General features: G+C 43.2%; 1 protein-coding gene across 7 annotated transcripts in view; it reads left to right on the forward strand.

Annotated features, from left to right (window-relative positions):
• Positions 1–14,415, forward strand: part of TPST1 (tyrosylprotein sulfotransferase 1) — a 128,604-nt gene that overhangs the window by 21,378 nt on the left and 92,811 nt on the right. For 4 of the 7 annotated variants that reach the window (XM_073615111.1, XM_073615117.1, XM_073615118.1 and 1 more), the window contains exon 2: positions 4,510–4,709. The exons of the other annotated variants lie outside the window; for them this stretch is intronic. The gene's annotated coding sequence lies outside the window, so the exon portion shown is untranslated. The remainder of the gene's footprint in view (positions 1–4,509; positions 4,710–14,415) is intronic. 7 annotated transcript variants of the gene reach the window in all.

Below are 14,415 nucleotides of genomic sequence, written 5' to 3' on the forward strand. Positions count from 1 at the left end.
ATTTTGTCTTCAGATTTACCAAAACCATGTAGTGCAAGGGCCTGCCTGATTGCATACAAATTGAAACTCTTAAGGTTTGACCTCATATTATATGGTTTTGGTAAATCTGAAAAGAAAAATCTGCAGAAAATCTAATAGTGTGTATGGGGTCTAAGAGGGGCACAGACAGCAATTAAATTTGTCTTCTAGTTACTCTCCACCCAACCAAAAACGAAAAAAAAAATGCGCTGCCTTTAGTTATATTTTAAAATGTATGTAAACACATAGTATATTAATATTCATTGATTCTATAAGCACGCTGTATTCGCTGGCATTTTTTTTTTATTCTAAGGGTAGCAACACAGTTTAGGGTAAACTGATAAAGAGTTTTAAATTCTTTTAATATTACTCATTCATTGCAGATTTCTTAACAAGTGGTTTGTTTAAACAACAGATCTGTTTAATTACTTGTGAGATTTGCAATGTACTATTTAAAGGGTATATTTTATTGCCCTGTATGCACAGCCTATAGAATAGTAAATCTTCACATTTCTGTGCCAGGAGTTTCTATTTGTATTCAGATGTGAGGCGCATGGCACTGCACAGGTTAATCGATGATCTCTGCCTGTAGTTTTAAGAACTGACACTTGCTATGAAGAAACTGCTTATCTCCAAGTCCATGGGTCTATCAGCCAAGTGCTCTTCAGGTGAGAGCTAATTAATTGGACCTGACTCAGATACAAGCAGGCTGAGCACTTAACAGATCAAAAACGGAAACCACATGTCCCTGGGTGCCATACATTGAAATGATAAATAGGGCCAACAAAAGATTATTGCTGCTTTTTACGCAGATAATAACTAATGAGATGTAAGAAACAAAAAAACAGAGAGAAGCTCAAATAACCTGATATCGAGTGCAAACTGTGCGAAGCAAAATATGAACTGTAAAGGGATATCAAGTAATGTGTGCTGTAACATGAGGAGTTAAAATCCATAGTCCAGTCTGGGAATAACACGACTCAGAAGTTTCTGTAGTAACATATCGTTCAGAGAAGCTCAGTCATGATCTCTGTGCAGCTGATAAGGAAAGAATGCACATCTTTCCTGTATACTGCGCCGATGATGTAATTGGCGCATGTGCTCTGATGGAGCTCCCGGTCGTGCCGTCTCTTCAGGAGCGTGTGCCGTGACCGGCAGCTCACGCCCAGGAGTGATGTCACGCAGCACCGGCCGCGGAACAAAGACATGCCAAGATGGATGCGGCCTACAGTGGGGGTGGGAGTGGGGGGGGTAGGCTTCGTTTGCAGGTAAGTGTCACATAATGTGCTAGTATGCGATGCCTTTACTTTGTAGGGAAGAAAAAAAGGGGAAAAAAACTCCGGCGTCTACTTCCTCTTTAAGGCTGCTTCCACTTTAAGGCTCTTTAACCTCCTACTGGCGTTTTTTGAGCGTGTTTTAGAAGTGTATTACAGCATTTTGCAGTTTCAGGCGTTTTTGTTTAGCCAATAGAAGGTACCAAGGGGAGGAGAGGGTGAGGATATTAGAGGTGGAGAGCCGCTGTTTGAGCAGAAAACAAGTGACAAAACGCTTGTAAAACGTTCAAGTCAAGCGTTTCTGTTGAAGTCTATGGGGACAAAAACGCTGGTAATCTGCCAAAAAGAAGCTCTTGTAGTTTTTTTGAGCGACAGGTGTTTTGCTGCAGGTGACAGAACACACATATGTGAACAGGGGCCATTGAAATGAATAGGATTTGGCTTGTTGAGTCTTTTAAGGCTACAAGCTTCAAGCAGAAAATCGCTCAGGTGTGAACGGGGCCTTAGGCTCAGTTCACACATGTCCGATGCGGTTTTGTTCACCTGTTCAGGTGCAATTCAGGTTAGAAAAGCGCAACAGAACTCTTTTTACAAACGCACCGCGGCCAGGCTGCAGATATGTGAACCGGATCTATAGAGAAGGCTGCCGGTTCACATGTCATGCAAATTTGATGTGGTTCAAAACACGTCCAGTTCGCTTATATGTGAATCCAGCCTAATGAGAACATAGATCCACTTACATTAAAAACTGTAACTGAGACAACAAGAGCCGTCAGAGCGATAGTGGAGTGTCACAATTCCTCTCTCTGTGGCTAGCAGTGGAAGGATGATGGGGCAAAACAAGGAAAGGAAGCTCACACAGAGCTGTGTGCTGCAGGAGAGCAAGCTGATATACAAAACCAACATCAAACCCAAACAATCAGCTGTAACTGAACATCCAGGCTATACAGAGCATGCCCCCATCTCCATGCCAGCATGTAACCGTTTTGAGGTTGTGCGCCTCTGTCAAGCCAAATAAAAAATGGAGCAACAAAACTTAAATACTGTTGTTACTGATGGGGGGGGGGGCGGCGGAGTAGAGGTCGGGGAAGAGGGACTAATTACAGTTTGCACATGACAATTATCCGCTGAGAAAGATCTCAGGAGAAACATCTTTAATATGAATACAGAGATACTAACATTCTTCAAATAAGTGATATTAATAATAAAAAGCATCTTCTAAATAATATCTGATAAGTAACCCTCCAATGGTAATAGACCCTATTGTGTGCATGCGATGACATGCTAACGTATGTGCCTGTCGGTCTGTAAGTATATTGTTTCCTGTAGGATACTAGTCTAGTGAGATCTTAAATTCTTATGTTGCATCCTTCTTTTAATGTGTTGTATTGTGTGTGTGTGTGTGTGTTGCAGGGTGGATAAAAATCAATGATTTAAAAAAAAAAAAAAAAAAAAATCTGATTTTTTTGATTTTTATCAAATTTATTTTAATATAATGCTTTTGGAGTAGAAATCTCTCTAAAGATAGTTTTCTATTTAAGATACATTAATAATTTAGTTTATTCAGCATGAAATGGAGCTTCGCTAAGTAGCATGAGGCTGTATATTCTGCAAAATGTACATTTTTGGTAAACTCATTTAATGAGATAACATGCACTGCATTGATGCATTCACACAATTTTACAGTAACCATGAGATAAAACAAAGTTCAGAAATATTCCTTTATCTCATTGTTTTGCAAATCTATGTACATTACAAACTGTATGATCGAATCGGTTCTGATAGCGCTGTTTTACTAACCTGACAGCTTATTATTCTAAATAGGAAACCTCATTTTGTTTGCAAATACTAAAGAATTTAACTAACAGCAAGAATGAGTCATTACAATTAAAGAGCACCTGTCATTTCAGATCCATCATGGCAGTGCCTGTTAGCGGGCATCCACTTACCTGCTGCCACCACGTGCCTCACCTTGTTTTGTCACTGCCACATCACCAGCCATCTCATTAAAATGAATGGGACTGTCGGTGAGTCAACAGCGGGTCAGAGGAGGAGCCGCTTCGGGACAGAGATGACAGTTGCGCTTTAAAAGTTATGATTTAAAGGGGTTGTAAACCTTTGTGTTTTTTCACCTTAATGCATCATATGCATTAAGGTGAAAAAACACCTGGCAGACACCAGCCCCCCCATTTTACTTACCTGAGCCCTGGAACTTGACCCAACGGGGACGCGCTGTCTCTCTACAGGGGTTTCTCGGCTTTGGATAGATTGATAGCAGTGCAGCCATTGGCTCCCGTGGCTGTCAATCAAATCCAATGACGTGGGCGCCGAGGGGCGGGGCCGAGTCATGCATTCGGCGGCTATGGATGCCGAATGCTGGACTGGGGAGCGCGTCTGCAAGGTAACCCCCTCGGGAGTGTGGTTCTGATGTGGGGAGGAGCCGCGAGAGCCGCCGGAGGACCCCAGAAGAGGATAATCAGGGCCACTCTGTGCAAAATGAGCTGCACAGTGGAGATGATATGTTTGTTATTTAAAAAAATAATAAACCCTTACAATCACTTTAAATTGAGTTGATTTAAATCAAGCCTTTTTAGTAGTGATTTAAATCAAATCCACCCTGGACTGCGTTGTATTGCTTTTTATGTTTTACCACATTGTATTTTATCATTATCTATATGATGCATATTACTACCTATAAAATATTATTTATAAGATGCTTTTTTTTATTATAATTTTTACAAAAGATTTTAGTATCTATGTATTGATGTAAAGAGGTTTCTCTCTGTATATTGCTGGGTAAATTGTATTACAACAGCAGGTTATTATGGTAAGTGAACTGGGGAGAGTTCCTCCTTTCCGCCCTCCACCCCTACCCCCTGTCAGTAATATTGGTATTTAATTTCGGCCCTCCAGTTTCTATGTGGCTTAAAAAAAAGAAGGACCTCAAAACGCATTGGCGTGGAAATGGGGACATGCTCTGTATAGCCTGGATGTTCAGTTAGAGCTGCACAGAGATTATGATTGAGTGTCTCTGAAGTAGATGTTATTTCAGTGACTTCTGAGTGTGCATGTTATTTTGTGATTTGACTATGGATCTTTTGATTCTTTATGTTACAGCACCCATTACTTGATATCTATTTACAGTTCGTATTTTGCTTCTGAGAGTTTGCGCTTGACATAAGGTTATTTGCGCTTCTTTCTGATTTTTTTGTTTCAGAGCAATTACCATAGAGAAGACCATGCATCTTTCATCACATTAGCGCTCCTACAGAGGAAATTGTGAGGCATGGATTGCGATCTGTAACAAGCAGGTGCCCGTTCCTTTAGGGAACAAGCCAGGTGAATGAATAAATGGACATTGGAAAATGATCAGCCATGACACTACAAAGTGCAGCCACAACATATGGGCCAATCAAGGTAAGGCAAACAAATGACACATGGAATATCAATACACTAATACCTAGTTAAAAACAACAAAAACATTAGAAAATGTACAATGCCTTTAATTTGCAATATCTAGCATGGAAATGATATTGCTCATTAAGGGCTTGTTCAAATATAGTGTGGTGGCCACTAGGGCACAATGAATACAGTTGTTTTTTATGTGCCCTGTTCGTATTGCAACACAGTCCAGAGGTGTGGTGCAGTCAGCTGCAGTAAAGTGCAGAGAAGCTGCATTTTACCACAGAGCACAGGCAGGCACCACGTGTCATTGCACAGCAACGCTGTGCACCACGCTTCTGTGCGTAGACATGACTGAATTGTCACTTTGTGCACTTCAAATAAATTTAACAAAGAGAAAAAAAATCACACCGCCCCATCAGTGCAGCCAAAAATGAAAGCTGCCCACACACTAAAATAGAGCGTGTAGCGTGTGGGCAGTGTGAATGAGCCCTTAAGCTGTGTGCTAATTTTATGTTTCTAGAAAACTATATTTTACAAAATGAAAACATGGCTATTTTTACTTATTGTTTCTTTCTCTTTTTTTTTTTTTATCAATACATTTTTATTGAATATCAATAAAAAAGTGTACATCGTTACAAGTGAGTGTAGGGATAAACAAATCTGTACAAAAGCAACATCATATATCATAGCATAGCATAATCAGTCAGGAAGACCATACATTAAGGCTGATTCCATTTGTAATAATCAAGTAACACAGTAAATATATAGGAAAATAAGACAGTAAGAGAGATACTAGTGTCGGTGTTGGCACCAGCCTGTCCACGGTTTCCATAAATTTTCAAAGTATTGGCTTTTACCTGTTCTAATGGAAAGAGCTTTTTCGTAGGAATGATTCAGCTGGACTAGTAATAAGACTTAAAATCTGTTAGGTGCTTGAGACGCTTTCCAGGCGTCTAGCTATCATTGTTCTAGCAGCTATGAGTATGTGGGTGGTCATCGTACAATATGGTGGAGGCAAATCATCAATATGTAAGTTCAGAATTGCTAATGCAGTATTTGGCTTGCTTATTGTTTCTTAATGCAATTGTAAAGGCTACTTTTTTTTCTAAAATAATAAACATGGTATACTTGCCTGTTCTGTGCAATGGTATTGGACAGAGCCCCCTCTTCTGGGGTTCCCTGCCAGCTCTCTCGGCTCTACCTCTTTTGTGTATACCCCCATAGCAACCTGAGCCAGGCTGTGTGCATTCATACACACACACACACACACACACACACACACACACACACACACAGTGTGAGTTGGCCCCTCCCCTCACAGGGGTTGACCAATGGCTCCCGCTGCTGCTTTTGTGTCCTGTGCGGAGAAGAAACCAGAGTAGCTGCATATGGGCACAGCACTGGATTGAGATAGAACTCGAGTAGGTATATAGGGAGGCTGGGGGATCCTTGGACATTTTTAACCTTAAAAGAGAAGTACAGCCAAAGCTTTTTTGGCTGTACTTCTGCTATGGATCACAGTTGTGCAGTTCGTTCTGCACTCCTGTGACCCGTTTTCAGCAGACTGTGGATTACATTTAGAAGCACTTTAATGTAATGTCTATAATCAATTACTCGGTTCTGTTCAAGTAAAACACATTCTACAAGTTTTTTTTCTAGAGCTCTTTTATGTTAAGCTTTGAACGCTCCTTGATTTTCAGCATAGGGTAAGAAACTGCAAATACGGCAAATGCCAGCCAGAGTAAAAACTGCATCCAGTATAACTCTAGGTTCACATCTATGCGGCTGCAGTTTTTGTGTTTTTCCGTGTGTTTTTAAACCCGCATTTTGATGCATTTTTGCATGCAGTTTTAAAGCATTTCACTTTTTTTTTTTTTAACAAACTGAATAGCTGGTTGTTAACCACTTGCCGCCCGCCCACCGTCAAATGACGGCGGAGCGGCTCTCGTCCTGAGTGGACGTCATATGACGGCACCCAGAACGGCCGCTCTCGCGCGCCCCCGCTGAGGCGCGTAGTGCGGCGATCGCTGCCGCGTCATGTTGCTAGGACTGTAGCAACTACACCACTTCCACCAACTTTTTCTGTTTTTCTTCTGGAAGAAAAATCTGTTGCTCCACGGAGTTGATACGGAAACCCAAGAATATTACCTCCTGCGAGGGAATCAGATTAGACTTTTGGAGGTTTAAGATCCATCCTATGGATTCTAAGTGAGCACGAGCTCTGACCAAGCTCTTCTGAAGCACTTCTCTGGTTTGAGCGAAAAACAGCAGGTCGTCCAGATAAGGAATCACTGAGATTCCTTCTAGACGCAAAGGTGCCAACGCTTCGGCCATTACCTTCGTGAACACTCTTGGGGACGATAACAGGCCAAATGTGCTCTGAACTGCAGGTGTACCACCTTCTTCCCTACTTTCAATGCCAACCTCAGATATTTCTGGGACCTTGCGGCAATGGGTATATGGAGGTAGGCATCCTGTAAATCTATTGATGCCATGTAGCACCCTTGGTTCAGGAGATTTTTTACTCAGAAAAGGGAATCCATCCGAAATCTTCTGTACTCTACCGATCGATGAGACTGGACTTTCTTGAGGGTTTCTGAACGAGGAATATGTGCGAGTAGAAACCCTGGAAGAACTCCCCTGTAGGGACCAGAACAATGACTCTCTGGGATTTCAGTTCCTGGATTAGGGACTTTATGGTGAGAGCCTTGGCTGGATCCCTTGGGGCGTTTGTCACCAAGAATCTTTTTGGAGGTTCTTCCCTGAATTCGATCACGTATCCCTGGGAGAGCATGTTTACAATAACCTGGTTTGATGTAATGTCTCTCCACTGTGGAAGAAACTCCTGGAGTCTTCCCCCGACTGGGAGGGAGGAGTCACTGCGGCTTTCCGGAAGTCACAGGAGGATTGAAGAGCACTCCACTCTTACCTTTGGGCTTCTGTAAAGACCATGGTTTTCTTTTGTCCTGTGTTTTCCCTAAGTGCTGTCCTTTTTGAGGCCAAAAAAAAAACGCTTACAGGTCTGCACCTGCTTCTTCTTTACCGGAAACGATTTCTATTTATCCGCCGTTCGGTCAAGAATGGATTCTAGTTCAGAACCACACAGTAAATCCCCTGCAAAGGGAATGCTACACAGCCTGTTTTTTGATGCCGCATCCCCGGGCCAGGTTTTTCTCCATAAAGCCCTCCTAACAGAGTTCATTAACGCTGCAGACCTGGCCAACATGCATATAGATTTTGCCGAGGCATCCGCAATATATGATACTGCTGCAGATAAAGTTGTAAAGGAGTCCAAAATCTCCTGTTTTGGGGAATCCGCAGTAACATGGGCCTTCATCTGGTTAATCCAGTGTTCTAAATTCCTAGCAACGCATGTTGTTGCCATTGCTGGCTTCAGATTGTTCATCACTGATTGCCTGGCTCTTTTAAGAAGCAGGTCCATCCTCTTATCCATGGGCTCCTTTAGTGTACCCATATCTTCAAAGGCAAGGTCAGTTGATTTCGAGACCTGTGAGAAAGCGGAATCCAGTTTTGGAACCTTGTTCCAGATAGTCAGGATTTTCGTCAAACGGGAATCTTCTCTTGTGAGCCTGAGAAAAAAATGGCTTCTTCTCTGGTTCCAGCCATTAATTTTTTTTTTTTTTATCATGTCTGTGATTATTGAATGAGCTGGAAAAATACGGCCTTTTGAGTCTCCCAAACCTGCGTACATGCGGTCATGCAGGGAGAGATCCTTCTTTTCCTCCTCTATCCCCAAGGTAGCATGTATTACTTTCAGGAGTCCAACCTCTTCTAGTGACATCTTGTACTTAGCGGCGGCATCTGCTTCATTTTCCTCCTTCTCTGAATTTATTCCATCTGGAGCGAGGGAAGCAGGTTCTTGGGAAGTGTCCTGGGAGATCGGAGCCCCCTTGGGATTCTGAAGATGGCTGCAGAGCCCTGGGTTCCCCTTAGGGACCTGGTGCTTCTCTTAGGTTTGACCTAAAGGCTTGAAAGGTGGTGCGGAGCTCATCCTTAATGGTTGTAGCCAGATCACCACAAATGGATGGAGACTCCTCCCTGACTAAATCTGAAATGCAATCTGCACAAAGCGATTTAGTCCAAGCTTTGCTTAATTTTTCTTTGCAGACAGGGCACCTTCTCTTGACTGGTTGAACAGAGCTTTTGGCCTGTACAAACAGAAGAAAAACAAAGGACCACGCTAAAAAGGTGGTGGTGGTGGCTTGCTTGGGCACAGGGAAGTAAGCACAGCACGAGTAAATCACCCAGGTGCACTAGGAAAGAAAAACTTCTTACTTCCCTGTGCCCAAGCAAGCCACCACCACCACCACCTTTTGTGGGGTCCCCTACTGCTAGGCAGAAGTGCTAACCCACTAGCCACTGCACTACACATTCCCAGGGAGAGCTCTCACTGGAGAGGGCTGGGGTGAAAACCCACAGGAGAAAACGGCCCAGAGTAACAAAAGGACACAGTCCCTTACCTTGGCCTTGCTGGTGCCTTGGCTTGCCCCCTTAGCTGCTGCATTGTCCTCCATAGCAGAGTGCACTGCAGTCGCGTGGTGAAAGAAAGCCAGTTCTGGATTCAAAAACGCTGCCGTGCCGACCCGGAGCCGAAAGTTTAAGAAGGCACGAGGTGACCCTGCCCTCTCCCCCTAAGCTTGCGTCTGGAAATGACGCCGCACTCCGACCCGGAAGTGCTGCCTCTTCCTGTACACTGCACAGGACGTGGCCGTGGACTCTCTCGGCCACCAGAACAATGGCAGCTGCTCAGCCTTGCACCGCCACCGGACCACTGCAAATCGCCCATCTGCAAGAAAAAAAGGGCAGCACTCCCAGGCAGTACAGGGAGCCCACAGGACCATCCAGCAAGAGGCAAATGGGAGGATCACTCTCCTAGTAAAAAAACTGACAGGTGAGAACCTTTCATCTCCCAGGAAAGCCCTGAGATCATGGCTCGCACCAGAGGTGTTCCTCCGGCTGGAGGAAACACAAACTGATGGAAGCAACGTGGAGGCCTCCTAATAAAGATTTGATTGATTAGGTGTTTCCTGTGGGATCTCTCGGGTGCTGTCCTGAAAGACATTTTGAGAAATACTTCTGTCAAGTTTTTATTGCTTGACTGGAGAAAGGGGAAAAAAATAAAAGCATAAACTATAGCTTATCATGTGTTGCAAGTATTTGCTGTGCACATGCAACAACATGTGATGGTCCTTACAAACAGAACATACAAAATATTATACAGCACTGGTGAGTGCTCTTCTCTAATTTAGAGCTGTAAAGCCTTATATAGAAATGCATGGACGAATGGTTCTTAATTTTTGCAATAATACTAACGCGTTTTGTGGTTTTATTATGTCCACTTTATCAGGGCTATAACCACTTGAGCTCTGGGAGTTTTTCCTCCCTTCATGACCAGGCCATTTTTTGCTATTTAGAACTGCGCTATTTTAGCTGGTAATTGTGTGGTCATGCAATTCTGTACCCAAATGAAATTTATATAATTTTTTTTCACACAAACAGTGCTTTCTTTTGGCAGTATTTGATCACCACTGGGGTTTTTTATTTTTTATTATATAAACAAAAAAAGAATGAAAATTTAGGAAAAAAAATTATAATTTTTACTTTCTGCTATAAAATATACCAAATTTAAAAAAAAAACGAATTTCTTCATAAATTTTGGCCAGAATGTATTCTGCTACATGTGAAAAAAAAAAAAATAATCCAAATAAGTGCATATTGATTTGTTTGCATGATAGTTATAGCGTCTACAAACTATGGTATCTACTGTATCTTGGAATTTTTGTTTTATACTAGTAATAGCGGTGAGCAGCGACTTATAATGGGGCTGCGATAGTGCGGTAGGGCAATCTGACATGGACTAACTGCCACTGACATCACCAGTGACACTAATACAGTGATCAGTGATAATACTATATACTGTCACTGTACTAATGACAGTGGCTGGGAAGGGGTTAACATCTAAGGCGATCAATGTGCGCTTAAATGTGTTCCTAAGAATGTGTAATGTGTGCTGCTTCTTACTAAAGATCTTTGTTTATTATCCCATGAATCATTAGCTGGGATCTGCTGACAGACGCCCTCTTTGTACAATCACAGCAGGTGTTGGCGGGAGGGGGACTGGAAGCAGGCAGCAACGTACCAGTACGTCGCTTTGCCTGTATGGGCCACCTATCCACAGTACAGGTGGGTGGTTCGCAAGTTGTTAAAATGTATAAAAACATTGTATGAATCGCATATAAAAAGGTGATCAATAGTGATAGATTAAATAACATAAAGAAAATAAAGTAGGTTCCAATCATGTGAACATAGTGACACCTATGACAGCGATCATATGTGCTATGGGAGTGTATTCACAAAAATAAGCCAGGCAGATGCCAATCCAGCCTGAAACTGCAACACTGTAATTATCAGATGCAATCGCATTATTAAAAAATAATGCATTTACATTTTTTTTAAATTTCTTTTTTAATTTGTCCATTTCCAAATGTTAAAGCAATGTTCACATACTTAGACCCAACACACACTATAGAGCCTCGTACACACGGTTTGATTGTTGGACGACCGAGCGTCTGATTTTTGTCAAAAGCGCGTGTGCAGGATTTTGTCTAGCATACTATCCGCAAATTGTCGTTTGACAAACACGAACGTAGTGACGTACTATGAGAGTATAAAGAGGAAGTTCATTTCTCAAGCACCACCCTTTGGGCCCCTTCTGCTAATTTTGTGTTAGTAGATGTTTGGTGGGTGTTGATTTGCGATTTTCAGATCGTACAAAACAAATGCCTTTTAAAATACGTTTGGCATAACTACATCAGTATCACCAGCAAAGCAGCTTCATTATTATCCCATAACCACTTCAATACAGGGCACTTAGACACCTTCCTGCCCAGACCAATTTTCAGCTTTCAGCACTGTCGCAGTTTGAATGACAATTGCGTGGTCATGCTACATTGTACCCAAACTAAGTTTTTATCATTATGTTCCCACAAATAGAGCTTTCTTTAGGTGGTATTTGATCACCTCTGTGGTTTTTATTTTTTGCTAAACAAATAAAAAAAGACCGAAAATTTAAAAAAAAATAAGTTATGCTTTTGTTTCTGTTAAAAAAAATTTGTAAATAAGTTATCTCTTTCACTGATGGGCACTGACAGGCACCGATGAGGTGGCACCAATGAGCGGGCACTGACGATGGGCACTGATATGCGGCACTGATGGGTGGCACTGATATGCAGCACTGATGGGCATTGATAGGTGGCACTGGGCACTCATGGGTGGCACTGGTTGGCACTGATGGGCACTGATAGGCGACACTGGGCACTGATAGGCGACACTGGGCACTGAAAGGCGGCACTGATGGGCACTGATAGGCGGCACTGATGGGCACTGATAGGCGGCACTGATGGGCACTGATAGGCGGCACTGATGGGCACTGATAGGCGGCACTGATGGGCACTGATAGGCGGCACTGATGGGCACTGATAGGCGGCACTGATGGGCACTGATAGGCGGCACTGATGGGCACTGATAGGCGGCACTGATGGGCACTGATAGGCGGCACTGATGGGCATTGATAGGCGGCACTGATACGTGGCACTGATACGTGGCACTGATACGTGGCACTGATACGTGGCACTGATACGCGGCACTGATACGCGGCACTGATACGCGGCACTGATACGCGGCACTGATACGCGGCACTGATACGCGGCGAGGCACTGATGGGCATCCCTGGTGGCAGTGGTAGGCATTGGAGTGGGCACTGATTGGCAGCTACCTGGGCACAGTTTGGCAGCTGCCTGGGCACAGATTGGTATTTCCCTGGGGGTCTAGGGGGCATACCTGGTGGTCCAGTGTGGTGGCCATCCTGGTGGTCCTGGGCGCCTTCCCTGGTGGTCCAGGGTGGGATCCGAGGGGGCTGTGCTGATAAACAATCAACACAGACCCCCCCCCCCTGTCAGGAGAACAGCCGATTGGCTCTCCTCTACTCGCGTCTGTCAGACGCGAGTGAGGGAAAAGCCGATCACCGGCTCTTCCTATTTACATCATGATCAGCCGTGATGGGACACGGCTGATCATGTGGTAAAGAGTCTCTGTCAGACTGACACACTGGAACAACGGTCAACATCCCCCACCCCCCCCGGGGGCGCACAGCGGCTTAATATCCTGATCACGTCCGGTCAGGATATTAAAACCACTTTGCCGCCGTCATTTTGCTATATGGCGGGTGGCAAGTGGTTAATGAAGATGAGAATGTACGCTGCATTTCGACATTTCATTAATTGCCGCATCACGAATGTTCTAGATTACGAACGGTAGTTTACAAGACCGAACTCTTCCGGCTCGTTCCTTGATTCCGAGCATGCGTGTTTGTACTTTCGACTTTTGTGTGATGATTTCTGTACTGACCACCTGAAAATCAGATGTTGAGTTCAAGCTTTTGTCTGACGAAAAAGTCAAATTATCCGTCGAATGCACCGTACTAACGATCCGAAAATCCGCAGACAGCTCGTCTTATGACTTTTCCCTTCTGAGTTTCATACCGTGTGTACGAGGCCTTAGAGTTTCTGCAGATTTTTGTCTTCAGATTTACCAAAACTATGTAGTGCAAGGGCCTGCCTGATTGCATACAAATTGGAACTCCTAAGGTTTGACCTCCATATTATATGGTTTTGGTAAATCTGAAGACAAGAATCTGCAGTAAATCTAATAGTGTGTATGGGGTCTAAGGGTACACAATGCCTCTTGTGGGGTTTTTTTACTGCTTGTCCCTGTTGCACTGCAATTGCTAACAATGTAAAAAAAAAACAAAAACCCAAACTATAAGCCATTTTGAGCTCTGAAATCCTGTCAAAGCACATTCTACAAGGTTCGTTGGCTAGAACACCACCTTTTTTGCCATCATCTAAAATGTCTTTCTCTTTGTTATAAATATAAGTTTATATAAGAAAATATACATTTAGAATACACATAACACCATATAAATAAGACTAATAGGTTTCAGCTTGTTTGTTTTGCTCAGTGTTTCTAGGTCATTCTTCTTCTTTTCTGGTTCTGTAGGTATTATACTCTCTTGCGCTGTCTGTAAACTTCTTGTACGGAGTTTCTCAGGCTAATAAAATATGTGCAATATAACCATTTTCCTTGCAGCGTGACAGCTGTGCTTGATCAAATATGGTTTGAGTTAGAAAGAATGTCTAAACAAAATTAAATTTGTACAGTGAGCAATGGCCTTGTATTTTCTAGAATTTCTGCCACGCAGTCTTCACTATTTAGTATCGGCTTTGCTTCTGGTAGAGTTTTGTTGGCTATGTGAAGTTATTAATGGCAGTTACATTTGTGGAAAAAATGAGTAAGTCAGAGATGTCTAAGAACTGAGAACCAGCATTGCAGGGTAGGGGAGAGCCTTGTAGCAGTAGTGACAACACTGCAGTGTTGTCTAGGCACGTTCAGAATGCACATCTGCACTTCACTGTTCATGAACAATTATTGCAATGGCATTTTACATCACTTTGAAAAGACAGTTCTGGAAAATTCCTTTTTTGGTGGGCTTTCAGAAAATGCACCATAACCACGGGACATAATAGAACTCTATGGGAAAGCGCAGATAACCCACACCAAACCCGTGGGTACACTGTGCTATACCTGCGGTGCAGTCAAACCGCACTGCATCAGGGGGTGGCCTTACACTGGACCTGAA

Source organism: Aquarana catesbeiana, linkage group LG02, assembly GCF_042186555.1.
Source record: "Aquarana catesbeiana isolate 2022-GZ linkage group LG02, ASM4218655v1, whole genome shotgun sequence".
NCBI classification, from domain to species: domain Eukaryota; kingdom Metazoa; phylum Chordata; class Amphibia; order Anura; family Ranidae; genus Aquarana; species Aquarana catesbeiana.